Source organism: Arvicanthis niloticus, chromosome X, assembly GCF_011762505.2.
Source record: "Arvicanthis niloticus isolate mArvNil1 chromosome X, mArvNil1.pat.X, whole genome shotgun sequence".
NCBI classification, from domain to species: Eukaryota; Metazoa; Chordata; class Mammalia; order Rodentia; family Muridae; genus Arvicanthis; species Arvicanthis niloticus.
In genome coordinates, this window is record NC_047679.1 from 93,051,721 (window position 1) to 93,073,186 (window position 21,466).

The 21,466-nt window shown below is 41.8% G+C and overlaps 1 pseudogene; it reads left to right on the forward strand.

The window, feature by feature from the left end:
- Window positions 1–17,391: 17,391 nt before the first annotated feature.
- On the forward strand, window positions 17,392–19,818 carry LOC117694542 (28S rRNA (cytosine-C(5))-methyltransferase pseudogene; annotated as a pseudogene).
- Window positions 19,819–21,466: the final 1,648 nt, after the last annotated feature.

Sequence of the window (21,466 nt, forward strand, 5' to 3'; positions counted from 1 at the left end):
ACTATTCTTCATTCCTAACATTTCTGGGAGAGGCTGAGCCAAAAGGTTCAGAAGCACAATAGGTGTAAACAATACAGTGGAAAAGACTGCCTAAGAAGCTGGAGAGACTGTGTGTGAGCGGTGATGGGCGCTTGTTGGTCTTGAAGAGCAACAGTTTCAGCTCTAGCATCCCCATAAGGTGTTCACAACCATCTGTAATTCCAGCTCCAAGAGATCTGACACCTGATGCTATCATTTATAGGTGTTGTGGCCTGCTCTGTTCTGTAAGTCAGGGTTTAGCAAGAGAGAGAGGAGGGCGGGGGCAGAAGGGGAAGAGACACAAAGAATGGAAACAAACCAGAGGATCTGTAGTCAAGTCTCCTTTACTGTCTCCCACAGACTATATTCACACCTCTTATTGACCACCACCCCCCTTACAAGGAAATCCTGGGTATTTATAAGCACAAGCAGGAGAACACAGGTGAAAACATTTTACCACATGTACCATGCAGCTGGGGTCACTAAACAGCAAAACAAGCTATGTGGGATAAACAAGGTATTTATCAGAGTGTGCTTCAGCTGTTGTAGGCTATTGAAAAACAAGTCTTTATCAGGGTATATGGTTCCAGATGGCTGCTAAGTTGATAGCTGCTTTCTAGCTGCTTTTTGATTAAAGTCAGCTCCCAAGAACAGGCAGTCACACCCATGCAAATATGTACCCAAATTAATAAAACTGAAGCAACCATTATAGAAACTTTATGGTAGGTCCTCTAAATGTTTTTTAAAAATAGAAATTCTGTGTGGTCTATGAAAATCACATCTAGCTATATTCTCCCCAAAGAACTGCAATCAGATTCTCTAACACAGATTTGTATAATCATGGTAATGAAAGCACTATATATCATAACCAAGTGGTAGGTAAAAAACCAAATATCTTTGGAAAGATCAATAAACAAAATATTATGTATGTATATAATGAAATTTTATTCTGAATTTTAGAAGAAAAATATTCTGTCACATATGACAATGGGATGAACCCTGAAGGCCTTGTGAAATAAATAAGTCACAAAACCAAGTACTATATGATTTTAGTTACACAAGGAATCTAAAGTAAGAAAATTCATAGAAACAGAACATACAGAATGAAAAAAGAGAGGAAGAAAGGGAAAAAGAAAGGAAGGAAGGAAGAAGAAAGAAAGAAAGAAAGAAAGAAAGAAAGAAAGAAAGAAAGAAAAGGAAAGAAAAAAAGGAGTGTTCCTGGGTGCTAGAACAAAAGGGGAGAAGCAGTTTGGAAGATAGTTTCCTTTTTTCAAGATTAAAATTTGTAGAGATCTGTCGGAGTTCAATGACACTGTACTTAATACTACTAAACTATATACTTAACATTGGTGAAGTTAATATTTTTCCACAATTAAAAATTTTAAATAAAAAATAATTTAAAATCAAAACAGTCTCTTGCAGCCAGTCAGTCATGGTGATGCACACTTGAATGGCAGAACTTGGGAGTTTAAATGCCACTGGGGGTATATGGTAAGTGCACAGCTAGCCCAGGCTATGAATCTTTTAAAATAAAGGAAATAACAAAGGAAAGCAAAATAGCCACCATGCAGACTGCATGCTTACAAAAACAAAACAAAACAAATAAAATATTTGGAAAGCTGGACCTCAAAAGATGACTCAGGAAAGCCTTCACTGTGCAAGCGTGAGGAGCTTAGTTTGCAGCCCCGAACTCAAGAAAAAGCCTGCAATCTCAGCATTGGAGAGGCAGAATCAAGAAGATCTCGAGAGCTCTATAACAAGCTGGTCTAGTAGAATTGATGGGCTCCAAGTTATGCAAAAATCCCTATTCAAAAAAGAAAAAAAAGTGGACATAGATCGAGGAAGACACTCAATAGTGATCTGTGGTGTACACCTGTGCACATGCAACTGTACACACATACACAAAAACATAAAATGATAATTATTTTTTTTTTTATAAAAGAAGAATGTTTTACCTTACCAACACTTCCTCTTTAAACCAGCATCAGGAAATTTCTGGAAGATTACTCATTACATTATAAGCATCATGTCCACCTTTGAAAAAGACTAATGAAGTGTGTCCAGTGCAAATGGACTAATGGATCTCTTTCTTCTCAAAGACTGACATGGGCACAGTGATGCAGAGGCCAGAAAGTGTGTCTAAGAGCTATTAGGAAGAGAGTAGGTCATGGATGACAGAGCAGTGTTTGGTAAACAGGCGAACAGAATGTGGGAATGACAGGAAAGCCAAAGCCTATTTCAGGACGAAGAGGGAAAACAGACACTGGCAATTATTTTGTCTACTGTTTCTTCCCAGGGTGCTATAGTTTAGAGCAGAGGTTATTAATTCAGTACTTTGAAAATCAATGCTGTTTATTCTGTGCTCAAATGGAAGGTGAGAAAAATTACCCAGTGCCAGTCACTCATAAAGCTTGAAAACTGTCAATGACTTTCTGTTTATATTTGTTTACTAAGTACGAATGAAACAGCCAAATTTTAGTCTATAGGGGCCCGGCTATGTTGTTTTCAACACTCCATTCTCATGGAAATCTGTGGAAACACTATAAAGAGGAGGAGGAATTGGGAGCCACTGTTAACTCCAAGTTCTCAGCTCCCCAAAAGCAGTGCCATCCTATTAAAATGTTCCAAAGTCCCTTCCAGATCATTAAAAGCAATGACTAGGTGGGTGACAGGTGTTATTTAATAAATAGAGTGCCAATGGCATTTTGAAAAGTCATTACTATGTGTGATAGTTTTACTTAAAGCAATATCAGTGCTCTTCTAGCTTCATAAAACAATCCTTATCTTTATTAGTGAGCATTCAGAAAAAAATGTTCCAACAGATCTTTCCCCTTCCAGGTGTTAACATGGTTAAATAGACTGTTGTTAACAGTCTCCCTTCCTACCTTCCAAAAGGAAGAGATGACCTTCTTGCTCTTGGTTTCTGGGGTTTAGGGCAAGAAGAGCCTTTCTTAATAAGGCCACTCTAGTAGCCATTTGATTTCCACTTTGCAGCTGTCATGCTATGTATTTATTTGAAATGACTTGCTTTTGTTTCCTGTCTAAGGCAGTGCTAACTAGGATAGGAACATTGAACCACACTGTTCAAATTTAGCATATTGCACAGAGAAAACACAAACTTCAAGACTGCTGTGCCCCTTGAGAATTTTCAAACATAACATCAATTGTAACATTCTAACTATGTTCTTTGTCTTTTTATTTTGTTTCATTTTCTTACGTAAATGTTACAATAAAAATATATAAAATTCTGTGTGGGTTGGATGGGGTCTGAGTAGGATATAAATTAAATAATACTGGCAATAGGTTAGGGATTGTTGAGGCTAGTTGATGGACACATCAAGATTCATCATACTCTGGTAACTGCTTTGAGTCTAACTGACAATATGTAACAATACCAAAGGCTAAAAGAAACAAGAGATCATGAAGATGAAGTCAGACTATCTTAAGTATGAATCCCCACAGTACTTTCCAGCTATGTATTGACTTGGCCAAATTACCTTTTTTAGCTTAAGGTCATGCAACTGTTAAAATTGGATGTAGTGAGAAACGTGAGGGATGAGCCACATAGTGTACAGTCAAGAAAGTTAGCTCTTCTTATACTCTCTGACAAGCTTTCTGAACCGCAGAGTAACCGTAGATACTAGCCCCCATGCCTTAAGAAATCCTTATCAGCTAAGTCAAATAATTTTCCAAGCTGAAAGATGCTTATTGTGGTACTCCAGATGGGAAGTGTAGCTACAAAAGAGGGGCTGAGATGGCCAGAGAGGTGAAAATAAAGGTGAAGAGTCACAAAAGCAACCCCGAGAAACAAGTGTGTTGCTTTGCAGCTCTGGGTCTCTTAAAGCACCTTTGAAAACTAGCACAGCATCTGATATGTCTTTCAAATCAGCTTCTCCCTTTGCCCTCTGCTTGTCTCTTCTATGGGTCTGGAGAACTCTGTAATATATACAGGGAGAGAGTGACTCACCATTCTTTAAAGGTGTGTGTGGCCCCTGGAAGTCAACCATGCTCCAAAAGGTGACCACACATCCAAGAGTACATGGGCAGCATGAACTAGAGTTATTTATTTTTTTAATGAAGGAAGAAGGCACAAAGTTGGGTAGGAAGAGAATAGAGAGGGGCCTGGGAAGAGTTGAGAGCATAGTGAACATGACCAAATAATAGTGCATACAATTCTCAAAGCACTTACTAAAAATACACAAAAATATAAGTCACACCTTATTTTCATTTTCTTAACAAACATGTAACAGATGCATATATGTCCCAGTAATCTAGCAGACACTAAGCATGTAATCTTGCAATAATTGCCGAAGCTGCATTTTTTTTTTAAAAGACTGAAGTTTAAAGAGACGAATTGGCTTGCTGGAGGTCACACCACTAGAACATAGCAAAATTGTTATTCTGAACAGAGATTCTGAACAGAAACCATGCCCTGATCTTCTGTGTCTTTGCAGCAACTTCATAGCAACTAACAGAATGTGAACATGGGTGAAAAAAGGAAAAAGAAATCAAAAGGAAAGGAAAGGAAAGGACATGACTGCTCCTAGGTATGGTGGAAGAGAGAGTTATGGTAGATAAAAGGGGAAGCACAGCCAGAGGCAGGGACATCTGGGAGAGTCCAGAATGGTCATGACCTTAAGTCATGTGAAGAGAGAGGTTGAGATGGGGACACCAAGGTCAGCTTGGGCCAAAAGAACAGACAAAATGACCAGGAAGCCAGAAAGTCTCAGTTATATAGGGAATGGCAGCTGTGAGGAGAGCATCCCAGGCCACGGGCTGGAGAAGTTTGGGGTAGGGGACAGGGTACGCCAGCCAGCCAGGGGTCCCTATAGCAGGTAGGGATGCTGGAAGAACCCTGGTGGCCAACATCTGCTTTGATATGTTAAAAGGCACCTCAGCTGTTTGTCTTGGGTTTGAAACCTAATAGGACAGAGGATAATAAGAAGTGCTACTTAACATTTTCTCTTTCTCTTGCTCCCTACTCTCAGAGGTTACTTCTCAGAATTACATATTCATGTAGTTTCAAGAGTGGTGTGTTAAGTACAGACCCGGCTTTTAAAATGCAGGTCCTTCCGTTGTTTTCGGTAATGTTTTTAGAATCTTGAGAGATGCACAAAAGCAAAATAAAATGGTTTTGTTGTCAAGAAGTCATCCACACTAAGTACTGAAGGCCACAAGGCCCAAGAAGAGAAGAAATTTGCAGAACAAAGAAGCTCTTCATGCTTAGGTCCATTATCAAGCAACCATTTTTCAGAAGGATCCAGGGTAAGGGAAGCGCAATTATCTGTAAGAAGTGGCCGTGACACAGGACCTTGGCCCCTTCTGAGCCATTACAGGCTTCCTGAGCCCAGCCAAATTACCTGCTTTTCAATAAGATCTTTATCTGCCCTTCTATTCTTGTCCAAAGTACTGTCATTTCCTTTCTGGCGACAGTGGGGGCTGCCTCCAGGCAGTATGACGGCACTGGCCCATACTGTAACCTTCACTTCCCCCCTCTCCCCTCCCCCAGCCTCTCCCAGATGAACCATATCTTGGAATTCCCATTGTTTGATGTTTTGTTCCTTAACTAACCTCCACTTCCCAGCTGCAGCCTACATCCCTCCACCACTCCCATGCCATGCACCTTCTGCCCTGGTCATGGATTTCATGGCTGGGTAGCAGTAAATAGGAATCTCTATGTGTTCTTTCTTTCTGAATTGGTTAATATTTTAGACATGGTATGTCTGCCCTTTTAAAGTATATTTATTCTATGACAACTTCATACATGTATATAACACATCATAATCTGTGCAAGGAAACAAGCTTCTTTGCTGCAGAGATTAACTATACTGCCTAGTCTTCCCTGCAGACAGACAGGTGGACAGTGAATACAAGCAGACATCATGATGTCCGGTTTCTGGGAAAGCTACTACCCACTCCATGGTATTTGAAAGTGATGCTTAAAGTTCCAGCAGACATCTTGGAACCATGAGGGAAAGGTCAAGAGACTTATAAACAGCCCTGGCATTCTTGAACTGCTAAACCAACACCAGCAACCGCCTACTTTTGGATTTCTCGTTACATGAGACAAATAAACACTCATGTGTTTCAGCCACTCTAATCAAATTTCTTTCACTCACAGACTAAAACAGTTCTGAATAGATCCATTCCAACAAGTTTTGTTCTGTCCTCCTTGGCTCTCTATTCATTCCTAGAGTTTCCCTACCTCCCCTCCATCCTGTCTCTGCATCTCTGCCTACTGAAGTGCATCTGTCATGGGAAACATATTTAAAATGATGAGCACTGTACAGAATCAGATTTTATTTTATTAACTCCTAATCCAGAGAAAATATTTGTTTTTGACTGGTTGCTTTGCTTTGGTTTCTGGGATTTGTTTTATTTGTTTTGAGATATGGTCAGCCTTGTCTGACCTGGAACTAGATACATAGATTAGACTGGCCTTGAACTCACAGAGATCTGTCCTTTACTTTCCTGCCATTAGATTTTCTTAGATTTCTTTCTCTACCCTAATAAGTGATATTCAGTTGTACTTGTCCCGAGGATCCTTCCCTGAAACTATCTTTCAGACTTGTATTCCTTGAAGGATCGTTCTATATTTCTCTTGATGTTCATATTAAGTCTTGAGAAATTATCTTTTTTAATATCTCTTTATTTGAACATTATTTTTACTCTTGCCTTCAAAGATCTCAATTCAATATTTTCTAGACCTCTTTATCCTATATTTCCTCCTCCGTAGCCCTTGAAGTCTTTTTTTTTTTTTTTTTTTTTTTTTTTTTTTTTTTTTTTTTTTTTTGGTATCTTATTGTGCTACTTACTGGTTGATATCATCATCTGACCTAGATTCTTGTTCACAAATTCTCTTTACATCACTGCCCACCTGTCTATGGGTTTCTTTCCCATAAGTTATGATTCTACCCCCCACCCCCAATTCTCAAAATCCCATATGGTTCTTTTTGGTTTTCATTATTTTTTTTCCGATCTACCTGTTCAGTGCTCAGTTCCTTACTTCTTTGTGTCTTAGGGTGAACTCAAAGGAGATAATCTAGCTGGGCATGACACAGAACTTCTAATTCCTCTGACTCTACATTCCAAGGTCTGCCATTGGCAGTTTTGTGGTGATGGAGCTCAAACCTGCTTGAGACTCTTCATGAAAGGAATTCAAGCAAACACTCCACCAGCTAAGCCAAATTCCATGCACTGTCCTTCTCAACTCATTATTAAATGTCTTTATTTGACTTTTGCAGCATAACAATCATAATTGTTTCCTACCTGCCATCTGATTATCCTTAATTGAGAATCTCTTTCTGTAGACATCCACTCATAAGGGCTTTTTTTTTTTTTTTTTTTTTTTTGTCTTTTTACACTGAAGGATCTCTGAAGTGGAATCTTAAGGGTTCTTTGGAGAGTCAGTTGTGTTGGATGGTAGTTTGTTGGGGCAAATAGGTAAAGGAGTGTTTTCCTGAAGTAGATACAGGTGAAAGACTAAGGCACAGTCACAAAGAAATGTTTCACTGAAGCAGACACAGGAGAGAGGATGTTCTGCTAAAGTGAACATATGAAAAGGACATGTGATGAAGGATTCTTTGTTAACAACACACATGTCATCATCCACCTTATACTGTGTACATGAGTTCCATTTGTTGGGACTCCGTGGACTCGGGCTGAATGGATGTACTTGTTGAGGCAAGACAGGTGCTTAGACAAGGCACATGGAGGACACGTGAGGTTTGGAGGGTATAAATAGGACTCCATGGAATCATGAGACAAAGCTTGGCTTGCTGGTACAGCTAGCTGTGCAACACTTGTGGGGCTTGAAACTTTGCTGATCTTTGTTTCCCTGAGAGAGGCACAGCCAAACTTCTCCTGGTGTCCTGGTGTCCCTCTAACTCCCTCCTCCTGACTCGAGCCAAGGCTGAGGCCTGGCTGTCTCTGCTAGGTCATGTCACCACTGTTGCTAACCCGACTCTACCGAACTGGACTGCTGGTATATCTGTGAATTGTTGTGAGTGGATCTATCTTCAGGTGCCTGCCAACCTGTGAACTGAACTGCTGATTTCTGGACAACACAGATCGGAGTTGCTCCAAAGAACCTTTCTAAACAGGTCCACTGCCTCCACTCCCACTCCCTCTGGTGGGTGGTAGGTTACAAGGAAGGTTAGAGCATTTAAGAACCACCATTAAAAATAAGGTTCGAAAAAAAAAATACTAAAGTTACAGCCAGTAGGCAATATTGCAATCCCTCTACTAAAATTAAACAAATGATGATTTACTTAGTATTTAATGATCAGTGAAAAGCGTTTTCCCCCACACTCTCCTTACTTGTAGGCAAGTGACTATTTCTACATAATAAATGAGTTATTTTCAGGGGCTGGGAAGATGGCACAGTTGGTCAAATGTCTGTTATACAAGCATGAGTTCCTGAATTCAGTTCCTGGAAACCTTGTTTTTAAAAAGAACTGAGCATGCCTATAATCCCAGTGCCAGGGGCAGAGAAGAGACCAATTAGCTGACCTAACTGAAGTTGTGTCCTCAGGGTTAATGAGAAACTCTGTGACAAAAAGAAAAAAATATGTGGAAAAAAATGGAGAGACATTCAAATTCATCTACTGATACACACTTTAAATTAATAAGTAAAAAATAAATAAATAGATAAATAAATAAGGTATTTTTCTGGGTTGCTTACTGGGGTAAGTCACCATTAGGGAATTTTTGAATTATAACAGGTCTCTAGTCACCATGGCTGCTTTGTCTGAGTCCCAGGAGGATGTTTCTGTCCTACTACTCAGTACTTCAAGGAGCAAATACTTCCAAGACAAAATCTGGCCTGATTATCTCCAGAAAACCAGGCTTTATTGACTGGCTTCCATTGTTCGCCCGACCTAAGTTTAGCTTAGCTTCTTGGAAAATACCATTTAGAATATGGTATCCAGATTTTGGGCTTTCTGTACTAAAAGAAGTTCTTCCCCAACTTATCTTACTGTCCAAAGAAGAAAGTGTCCTCTACTTCCTCCATACCTTAACCAAATGGTTTCATTCTGTCCAGATCTCTCCCTCTCAGATTACTTTTGACCTTTAACTTCAGGGATGACAGACCAACCACTCAGTGATCCATCTGAGGCACTTAGTTCAGTGGCTACCCCTTCACACTTACTTTTTCTTATATCAATTTTCCTCATTCGACAACACAGCAACCTAACTATTCGATGAGGCTAGACATGCTAGAAGTACCCATAGCACTTTCAGAATTGCTCTCGCTCTATTGCTGTCTCTCTCTCTCTCTTTCTCACTTGCTCTTGCTCTCTAATTCTCTCTTCCTCTTTTGCATTCTCTCTCTCTCTGTCACACACACACACACACACACACACACACACACACCAATTCTTGTCATTACCAATTATGAAATTTATCTGGTTTGCATCTTCTATAGCTCCCGGGGAGATGTTCCAGTTTCATTTCTAAGTCATCTTCATCCAGACAAGCAGTCCCCAACCTGTGACTCCTTTGAGAGCTGAATGAACCTTTCACAGCGTTCACATAAGTCCATGGGAAAACACAGATATTTACATTACAACCCATAACAGTAGCAAAATTGCAGTTATGAAGCAGCAACAAAAATGGTTTACAGTTGGGGGGGGGGTCACCACAACAGGAGGAACTTATATTAAGGGGTTTCAGCTTTAGGAAGGTTCAGAACCACTGATCTAAACAGTATCCCCAGTCACACCTGTGGCCTTTGCCTTTAATCTACTTGGTGTGCATTTAAATATCAAAACCATAACCAAAATTCTCTTTCCAAATTACAGATGTGATCACATTTCCTGTCTGCACAGAAACTGTTATTTACCTTCCATCACTTATCGGGTTTAAAAAAAGAATCTTGACTTCTTGACAGTGCTCAAAGCACTTGGCAATCGGATACTGAAAATGCACTTTTTTATTGTTGTAGAGTGAAAAATTATAAAGGCCATTTTATGAAATATGTGTAGATTTTTTGCCTTAGACCTGAGCAGGAAAAGTGCAGGTTCCAGAACGAGGAACTGAAAATAAGATTTCAGGCCTTCACTTCCCCGGAGCACATTCCGGATGGGAGGACATTATTCCCTGAATCAAGCCTCAAACAATAGGCCCACCTATGGGTGAGAGAGGCCCAAGGCAGGAAGACACATTCCTGACTACAGATAAAGATGCTGCCACCTAGGTGGGGCTATAGCTGGAAAAAGTAAAGATAGTTAATCTGAAATGGCAGGATAGGACACAATGACATAGTAAAAACCACATTTTTGAGAAGAATGAGTATGCAGAGTGATTTTCACATGACTATAGATCATTTGGGCTGGATTTCTCTGAAATGTTCCACTGTTCTTGGTTACCCCTCCCTCCCTTCGTATTCCCAGTGCTATGTTAAAATTTGTAGAACAACCAATCATGTGTAGCTGAGCGAAAGTGCAACCAATCATATGTAACTGGGCCAAATTTTCCCGCTCTCCCCAACCCCTACCCATAAATATCCCAAGTTTCCTGGGTTCTGGGTCGGAACCTCTATCTCCTGCGTGAGATATGTTCCGGCCCAAGGGCCCTCGTCATTAAACCTCCTCTGCAATTGCATCGAGAAGGTCTCTAGTGTGTTCTTGGGTTTGTGCAGGTCTAGACTTGGGTGAGGGTCCCCTTTTGGGGGTCTTTCATTTGTGTCCCCATATTTTATGATGCATAACACTCTGGGTATACAGACTCTTCATCCTGTAATTTAACACATTCACTTGAAATTCACTTTTCCTTCCTCCCCAGCTACTAAATATTGATTGTCATTTAAAATCAGTTCAAATTTTACTCTTCTCATAAAGCTTTCTCTAAATCACTGTATGAACTATATCCCCATCGGTTTACTTTTTATCCCCTGCAGAACTTATCAGAGGCCACTGAGTGTTTCTTCCCCCTTCCCCCATCATACTCTAATTCCATGAATATGCATTAGGCTACAGACGAAATATGTTCTGAGTTTGGAGTAAAATCATATTTGAGTCACAGTTCCATCTCTACAAGTGTGACTTTGCGTTTTGCTTCTCTGAGTCTGTTCATTCATTTACAATTCTGCAACTCAAACAGCCACTAGCACCATGCCTGGCAAAACTGCTCAATAACTATTTGCTGCTCTTTTAAAGGTTTGTGGCTCTGCAGCTTTCTATGTCTTCAATGTGTCCCCCAGCTTTCTGATGCTACATTGACACGCCCCTGCTTCTGCATGCCTATTCCAAGGCTTAGCCTTATACAGAGTACAAAGTCACCAAATTCTCCTTGAATGAATGCTCAAACATCACATGTTTTTTTATATGAAACGATTAATTCAGTTGGGGTAAAAACAGCTCTTGTTTTGTATGAAACACCAACAGACGGATGCTTCTGGGCTGGCCCAAGGATGTATCAATGGAACATCCTGTCTGAGCACCAAAGAGCAAGGCTTTTCAGTATTGTCTGGACATGCTGGCATTACTAGAAATGGTGAAAGAGAAAGAGGAGGGTTCATATTCTAAGAAAGTGTTTGGAGCTAAATGAGAAGTGTAGGCTGAGAAAATAGCCCTTCTCTTTGAAAACCAAAGGCTGCTAGTGAATGTGAGGTTTGTGCAGAGCCAGGGCCATACGTGTGTAGTGGGAGCCAGGGTTTTGGGAAATCCTTTTGCTGGACTGTGGTGAATTTTGAATCGAACCCTCTCAGCATTTTGCTCTCCATAGACACAGCAATTTTTTTTTTGTCGAAATCCTTATTTCTTGGCATGCTCACAACCCTACATTCCTGATGTAAAAAAAAAAAAAAAAAGTGAAACCAAGTGGATTATTTGAGGGGTAAGATATGAATTTGGTCAGCCTCACATTTCATTGGGTAGCACAAAAAATGCTTATTTTCACTCTCTACATACTATTTTATATTTCTTTAAACTGCCTGTATTCCAAAGTTATCACTGCTACAAGAAGAACATAAATTCTTTGGTGCTGTTTTTGAAGAGAAACACTATATTTTGTAGTGTACCTGTTCTGATATTATCACCAAGGTTTCCCTTAGAGTGAAAGAGCCATGTTGAACAGTCATTTTGAGTTATGCAAATCTGTTACAATGCTTAAGCAACTCTGTATGTACTCGTGTGTTACTGCTTCTGTGAATTTGAAGAAGAATCCGAATGTTGGGCTTTACCACTAAGTGATGATAAAATGAAGTATTGCTTTAGTCTCATACTACAAGCTACTCAGTACTATTCTTGAGATACAGTTGTGTCTGTGTTGAGATACAAAGTCATCCTAATACATGATGCATGCTACACGATCATCTCCAGCACCACTGCTTATACAAGAAATTCAATTGAAAGAGGAGAGGAAAGGGGAGGGGGAGGGGGAGGGGGAGGGGGAGGGGGAGGGGGAGGGGGAGGGGGAGGGGGAGGGGGAGGGGGAGGGGGAGGGAGAGGGAGAGGGAGAGGGAGAGGGAGAGGGAGAGGGAGAGGGAGAGGGAGAGGGAGAGGGAGAGGGAGAGGGAGAGGGAGAGGGAGAGGGAGAGGGAGAAGGAGAAGGAAAAGAGAGGAGAGGGAAAAAGCTTCTTGAAACCAAAGGTTTCATGATTGCCTGGCTGATCTTTATTTCCATGTGTAACCTATGATTTTTTAAAGCTGTCCCTTCAATTAGACAAATCAATAGACCATGATATAGTCAACATTATGTGTTGACATATCTATTCATTGACAGATGTTCTTTCATGGTGTCTGGTCCCCTTCTCCAAAATCCATCTTGTTCTTGGCTAGCAGTCAAGTAAAATAGAGAATTCAGAAAATAATAGAATGTGAAAAAAATACCACTGGAAAGTAAAAGAGGCTTTCTATAGTTTTCTATGGGTAAGAATTCCTAGATTGTGATGTTGCCTGTCTGGTTTTTTTTTTGTTTTTTTTTTTTTTTTTTTTTTTTAAAAGAAGAACCTTTCGTAAAAACTAGTTTTTAGTACTTGAAGAGATGTTTAGGTGTGTGTGTTTCTGGGTTTTTTTTTTTTTTTTGGTTTTTTTTTTTGTGGCAGAACTTCAGGGAAATAGTCTGTGAATGGCTCTGTAAGTTGAAAGGGTCATCTCATTTGGTCTCATGCACAGGCAGAACCTCTGGCTTTTGTCCCTTCTTAGACCTTACTGAATTTATCAGGCTAAGAATGGGAGACTTTGTTTCTTGCCATATGTTATTGAAGAGGCTGGAAGAGACCCTCTCCTGTCTCCTACTGTGTTATTGTTTACCAACTGTGGTGTGGGCAAACAGAGAGGAATATCCAAATGGGAAGTATTTTATTATCAACTGCGGTAACACCTGAAGTGGGTTATATGACTTTAAATATATTGCCACACAGGATTGGACAATTCCAATAGACAGATTGAGCTTTTGGTAGCAGCCAGATGCTAGCCAAGAGCTTGGAGGTGTTGCAGCTCTGGGCAAGTGTGATGTAAGTTAGTGAATAAGCAACAGAAGTGGCAGGTCTCCCATCTTTAGCAGAGCTAGAAGAAGCTGGAATGACAAATCCCCATCTATAAACCATGGGTAAAATCTTGGAGGCTGAGGCAGGAACGGTTGCTGCTTCTTGCTATCATTCCTGGAATCCTGGAAACCTGGAGGATGGCTTGAGGAAACTCATTACCCTGAGACAGAAACCTCTGGAAAGAGGATTGGAGCCCTAGGGAGCTTCTCAAGATTTCTACCTCCAGCCATCTTCCTTCTTTCTCCTCTACGGAGCTTGCTCTGTGTTTGCTGAAGCCAAGTAACGTATGGATTTATGGAGTGCCAACTGGGACCAGAATGCTGAATATGATTATGCAAATAAATGAAGGATTAGGACCAATCAGGGAAGAGCTGTCAAAAGCTTCTCTGATGCAATCACTATGGCAGTCTTGGAGGTCTGGCTTGTTGCTTTCTCAGCTTGATCGAACTCTAGCTGGCAAAAGCCAAGGTTTTCATGCAGCCAGGGGTTGTCGTTCCTTTTGTAGAACCATTGCCTTCAGGACTTGAGTTCTGTGTTCAATAAAAAGTCCCTCCGGGGCAGCAAACTCTGTAGAAAGAGAGCAGGGAAAGAGTGGAGGCTTTTACCTCTATAATTATGAACTGAACAAAAGCAGTATGCTCTTTCTCTTTTCTCTTTTTTTCTTTTCTTTTTCTTTCTTTTCTTTCTTTTTCTGTTTTGAAAGGATGGAGTTTTTGCAGCCTTCCTTTTCTTTGAGTCATTTCCTCTTGACTGTCATTGAAGAGGTAGGATGTGAGGTCTGTACAAAACTAACCTCCTACTGTCAAGTAGACTACTTAGGAATAATGGGCTAGAAAAACTCATCTTGAAGGAGGCTGCAAGTTTTGTGAAGCCAGATGGCAGACCTAATTTCTATTTTGACCCGAAATAACCCTTTTGAAGTTGGTAAGAATTTTGTGTGTGCATGTACATATATATGTACACCACACACACACACACACACACACTTCTTATGCAGTTCCTATCCATTTCTTGATACTCCCAACCCCAACAACATACTCTACTTGAAACCTTGGTTTGAAACTGCTAAACCTAAGAACACCTTTACTCTAGGCATTAGATCTGCCCATAGTAATGATCTGGTATGAAAATGTTTTTAGTGGCAGGTACGGTGTTGCAAGACTATAATCTTAGCACTCAAAGATAGGAAGATCAAAAGTTTGAGGGCAGCCTGTGCTACATCCTGAAGCCTGTCTCAGAAAAAAAATGCAGGCAAGATAATGTTCTCCCATAGGTAGCCTTTCATTTTGTGGATCAGACACAAATGTAGAGAGAAGTGAGTGTTTCCAACAGCTGAATTATGGTAGCTTGACAGAAGAAAATCCTTCAAAAATGTCAGAGGTGCTGTTTTCTGCTCTTTCATTCTTTTACTCTTCCTCTTAAGGAATAGTGTCAGTCTTCAATGGTGCCTGTTGGGTAGTATAACATGATAGGGTGATACAAAAAAGACTTTGTAGGGAGTGGAGAAGTCCTAAGTATGTGAGGTCCCAAGTAAATGTGTGTTGTTGAAGGGGCAGGTAGGGGGAGGAAACGTCATAGACCCTAGACTCTCACCCTGAGGAAAACATCAAAGCCTTCTCTTCTGGTCCATGTGAGATGTAGATTTCATGTGCAGAATATGTCTACCATAGCTTTCTCTCTCATTCTTCAGATATGTATACCCTAATGGTTGATTGCTTATAGAGAGTGTTCCTACCTAGATTAGCTAAACTTGTCTCCTTGATCCAGCTGAATAACATTAAACACTGCCTCCTTGGTTCTCTTTCTTTCATGTATGAGTGCTCTATCTATATGTACCCCTTTCTGCTAGAAGAGGGCATCAGATCCTATTACAGATGGTTGTGAGCCATCCCGTGGTTGCTGGGGATTGAACTCCGAACCTCTGGAAGAGCAGCCAGTGCTCTTAACCGCTGAGCCATGTTTCCAGCCCCAGTTATTTGATTATAATAACTCCACCTCTTTGTTCTATATAAGTACTTGGAGGTTCTGGGGTACTGCAGTTTCTCCAGCAGACAATTCAGACTACTCCATCTTATCATTCTGTCCATATCTATCTGGTGGTCATTTTTCCTTGCTGGCCATCCAAATCAGTCAGGTCTGTCTCTGGAGCCATGCGGGACATGGCAAGACCCTCCATCTCCTTAGAAGTCCACCTGTATTTGCAATGGGCTTATGGAAAAGTGGTAAGTGACAACTCAGGAAAGCTATATATTCCTGTACCAGGCAGTTCTAATGAGGGACAGTTTCCTCTTGCCAGCAATTGTTCAATATTTTTACAAGTTAACTTTCAGAGTTTGAAAGTCTCCTTACTGTCTCAAGCCTTCTAAGTTTCATTAACTCCCTGAGACTTATGAGCCTCTCCCTGCCTCCAGGAGGGAATGTTTCAATTAGGAGGAAATAGCTACACAATAGCATGTCTGACATTGCTTGCGTCATGTCTGCTTTCTACTATACAGTACTGCTCTGTTCTTTTCAGGTGGTAAAGGATGCGGTGATGGGTGATGAGCTCTCTGTATACTTGTCTAGGAGAAATGCATGCTTCAATGTGGTACCAAGCTCATTTTTAGAAAAAAAAATGAATCATTAAGAAATATACAAATTTTGAAGTGGCTTAATGCTTCTGATTTTAAGAGCTATAAGGTACCCAGTGTCTTTCATACTATCTAGAGAGTAGGTAAAATAAAATAGAACCAGACAGATGGTGTGAAGATCTGTTTTGCTTCTTAGAACTCAGTGATGTGGTCTTAGGAATTGTCTCTGTGTTCTTAAGAATATTTGAGAGAGAACTGCAACGCTGTTGCTGAATTATCATGATGATTCCAAGGACACAAAGCAAGATTACTCAACTTCATTGGTGCTGACATTTGCAAACTCACTGTTTTGTGTGGGGACCTGTTGTGTGGTGGTGGTGGTGATGATGGTGATGATGATGATGATGATGATGATGATGATGATGACGATAAAATAAGCATCCCTATGTTGAGCTCAAACTTACTTTTTAAGATGTAAAAAAAATGAGGCTCAGCCAATTAACATGCAGGAGGTTCAATTCCCATCAAAAAAAAGAAGTGGAAAGGTGGGGTGGAAAGATGGCTCCATAGGTAATATGACTTCATTTTGTCAGCATTTGTGTAAAACAACTGAGCTCAGTGACATCCACAAGCCCATTGCCAGAGAACAGAAAAGAAAGGTCCCAGGTTCATGCTGGCCAATCTAGCTAGCCATGATAACATGTATATTTAGTGGGAGACCCTTTCTCAAAAAAATAAGTTGGAGAACAAAAGAGGAAGATAGATGAAGTCAACCTCTGACCTCCACATGTTGAAGCACAGGGTATGTCACACACAAATAAATATATAAATAAGTGAATATCACTTTAAAAAGATATGACAACCAAAAATGTCTCCAGACACTGCCCAAATTCCTTTGGGGAGAATGGGCCCTGTTAAGAACTACTAAATAAAAAAAAAGTAACTGGTGTGGTAAATTGAAAACAGTAGGTAGCCATTAAGCAATGGTTATTATTTTGATTAATATATAAGCAATCCTGAAACTGTTTTACAGATGCCAAACATTAAGATGTACATTTAATTTTAATTATAATTTAATTTTGAATTTTTAGCATATTCTTTCAGACATCTTTCAAGTTTCTTATGCTAAGAAAAGTATTAAAAATTAACATTTTCCTGCTTGCCCCCTACATTAGTGTGTCCGGCATTAAAATTAACATGTACTGGGTGTGCTACCACTGAGTTCTTCCCCAAGTGCACGTGGAGCGGGCCGTGGCTGGTGGCGCTGCGTCTGCTGGAACCAGGTCTAGGCTAGCCGAGCATTCAGTTATCATGGGGTGCAAGTTGGATCCCACGAAGAAGGAGAAACGTGGCCACAGCGGAAAGGCCCGAAAACAGAAAGGTGCAGAGACCGAAGTGGTCAGATTTCCGCCTGCAGCTGACGATGGGAATTTCAAGAGGCTGTCAAGCCGTGCCCGGAAGAGGGCAGCCAAGAGGAGGGCAGGGTCTGTTGACGTCCCTAAGCCAAATAAGTCTCCTGGGATCAAAACATTGCCTGGAGAGTTATCCAAAGGAGCAGTTCAGGCTCGAGGTAAAAAACGCCCAGCACCAATTCCAAACAGTGATGGGGACGAAGAGGAAGACTCCGAGGAAGATGGTGTGGTGATCCAGGGGGACCTTTGGGGCTCTGAGGACAGTAGTGAAGATATGGTGGACGACTATGGAGCTGATTCTAACTCAGAGGATGAGGAGGGAAAGTTGTTGCCTATTGAAAGAACTGCTCTGAAGCAGAAGGCCCAGGACGCCGCAGCTGGGGCCCAGTGGAGTGAAGAGGACACTGATGAAGATGCTGGTGTTTCCCCTCAGTCCCACCCTAGAAAGGATGACAAAGCAGAGGGGGATTTGCAGGTTAATGTGGAAGATGAGGAAGCCTCTGTGCTGCCCCCTGCTGGGGATACTGACCAGGATGCCCAGGCTCCAGACCTGCAGCGCGTTCACAAGCGGATCCAGGATATAGTAGGAGTGCTTCGGGACTTTGGGACTCAGCGAGAAGAAGGCCGCTCTCGAACTGAGTATCTGAGTCTGCTTCAGAAGGATCTGGCCACTTACTATTCATATGGAGACTTTCTGCTGGGCAAGCTCATGGAGCTGTTTCTTCTGTCTGAGTTGATAGAGTTCTTAGAAGCTAATGAGGTGCCCCGGCCAATCACCCTTCGGACCAACACCTTGAAAACCTGTCGCCGAGACCTTGCTCAGGCTCTGGTCAATCGTGGGGTTAATCTGGATCCACTGGGAAAGTGGTGAAAGTCTGGACTTGTGGTATATGATTCTTCAGTGCCTATTGGTGCTACTCCCGAGTACCTAGCTGGACACTATATGCTGCAGTGAGCTTCGAGTATGCTACCTATCATGGCCCTGGCACCTCAGGAGCATGAGCGGATCTTAGACATGTGTTGTGCTCCTGGAGGGAAGACCAGCTACATAGCTCAGCTGATGAAGAACACAGGTGTGATCCTTGCCAATGATGCCAATGCAGAGAGGCTCAAGAGTGTCGTGGGCAACCTGCACCGGCTGGGAGTCACCAATACCATTATCAGCCACTATGACGGGCGCCAGATCCCCAAGGTGGTGGTGGTGGTGGGGCTTTAATCGAGTGCTACTGGATGCTCCTTGTAGTGGCACAGGAGTCATCTCCAAAGACCCTGCTGTGAAGACGAACAAGGATGAGAAGGACATCCAGCGCTGTGCCCACCTTCAGAAGGAACTGCTGCTCAGTGCTATTGACTCAGTCAACGCTGCTTCCAAGACTGGGGGCTACCTGGTCTACTGCACCTGTTCCATTACGGTGGAAGAGAACGAGTGGGTGGTAGACTACGCCTTGAAGAAGAGGAATGTACGGCTGGTGCCCACCGGCCTGGACTTCGGCCAGGAAGGTTTTACCCGCTTCCGAGAAAGGCGCTTCCACCCCTCTCTGCACTCCACCCGAGGCTTCTACCCTCACACTCACAATATGGATGGTTTCTTTAACGCCAAGTTCAAGAAATTTTCCAAATCTGTTCCCCAGCCCCACACAGGAAACTCAGCAGCAGCTGCCCCCGCAGAACCTGACCTGAAGGATCAGGTCACCCTAAAGTCTGAGAACAGTAGCCAGCCCTCCAAGAAAGCCGGCGGGGCTGCAGAGGCAAAGCGGCAGGTGGTGAGACGGCAACATTCCAAGAAGCCCTTCCAGAAGATGAACGGCATCTCCAAAGGGCCAGGCTTGTCCACTGAACCCTCCGTCCCAGATGCCCAAGAGTCTGCTAGGCCCCTGGAAAGCACTCAGTCTGATGTGAAAGCTGAAGTGATTGGGAACCGGAAGAGGGATGGGAAGCTGAAACAACGGGGACCTAAATGGAAGTCCTCCAAGGACGCTGCTGTCCCCAAGCAGAGCGTCCCTCCCAAGGGAAGGGCGAGGACTCGGGAACACCTGCTGTGCCAACTCCCTCTGAAATCTGTGCCACCCCAAGGCCTAAGGACTGTGCTCAGTCCCTTGGGAAAGCCAAAATGATACAGAAAATAAAGCAGCAGTTATCAGAGCAGCCTGTCAAGAGAGCTGCTTCCCTGAAAGAAGATGCTGTCCCCAAGGGACCCTCAGCCCCCACTGTGTCTCCCCACAGTTCCACCAGGCTCCCCACCAGCAAAAAGGAGGAGATCTATGACAAAGGGCAGCAGCCAGGCTCCGTTGTCTTAAATGGACTTGGAAACTCACTGACATTTTCTCTGGGTTGGAACTCTTAGACCTGCAAGGATGGCCTCCCCCCTCCCCCGTGTATACATATGAAATTTAATATACATATTACCACCCTAAAAATATTAACATGTACTAACTGATCTCATTATTTTCATACTCAAAAATAGAAAAAAAAAATTCTTTGCTTGGCACCATGGCTTGTACCTATAATCTCAGAATTCAAGATGCTCAGACAGGAAGGTTGTCGCAAGTTTGAGGTCAGCCTGGACGACACAATGAAACCCAGCCTCACCGCCACCCCCCAAAGTCCAGTATATTCCTTGAACAAGGTTTCCTGGATTCATATCTATTTAGTTATCCAAGCCAAACTACCTCCCACTTCAACTAATTAGCAAGAACTGTCCCTTCTCCCTCCTACACATTTACAAAGTGCACCCAAACCCATCTGTCTCTGGGGACACCGTCATCTAGCTCCTAAACTACTACACAGGCCTCATAACTCATCAACCCAAAACTTGCTTTGATCATGCAGTTAGAAGGAGCATTCTGAAGCACAGACATAATTAGATCATTCTCCTACTTAAAGATCGATAGCTTTGGATTAAATTCAGCTTTGTTAAGTTCTTCACTAGCTACCCCCTACTAACCTGTTTACAATAGCTATACAAAGTGTTTCAGTGAAATAGCCGATTACATCAATCCCTCTTCTGTGATGTTTCCTGAGCGTGACTGAGGTGTAGGGGTTGTGTTGTAGCTGTATCTATTGGGGATGGGCATCCCCAGTCAGTTGTTCTCTGTGTTTGGACTTTGACTTGTGTGGCTTTCTCTAATTGTCTCTGTCTACAGCAAAAAGAAGTTGTATTGATGAGGTATGTGAGCTGCAGTTATCTGTGGACATAAGGGAAATATTTGGAATGCAGTTAGAATGTATACTTATGTAAGAAAATGGCATCAGTAGGTTCTTTTCTAGGGTCCATGACATCATCAGCTTGGAAAATACCAACAGAATATTTTAAATAACAGATTTAAATGTCAGTTCTCTTACCAAAATGCCACAACTTTTCTTTCTAGATAAATTGTTCTTTAAAAAAAATATTGTTGGTATCCTAGCAATGTATATATCAAGCTGAATAAAGTCAAGGAGCCCAACTTGCTCATTCTTACAATTCTGAATCATCTAATCCAATGCCTCTCATACACATGCTAGACACTTGGCAATTATTCCTGAAATGACAGGACAACATCTGCAAGTTTCTTACCCAATCACTCGTCCTTATTCCCACTTGTGGTCTGTACAGTTTTATTAGTGAGTCAGGCATCTGTCTTTGAATAAAATCCAGCTAGACACACCCAGGTCTGGGGAGACACTCCCAGTTTCAATAGAAACAGCTCCTGGATGTCTGCCTAACTTCCTAAAGCCACCAGAACTTTCTTGGTTCAACATACACAGCCTTGCCTTTCATTTGTTTCAAAGAATGTATCCTTCACAACACATTATGTAAAAAGTTTCAGCTCAGGATTTGTTTTCACTATTTTCTATGCCAGAAGTATTCTTGCTTTATTCTGATCAAATCCACTCCGAATCCAATTCTGATCTCAATTCTTACTTTATCCATGATGTCATCTTTATTTGAACCTACGTTTATCTCTTCCATGTCTGAGTTCTTTTGCCAGAGA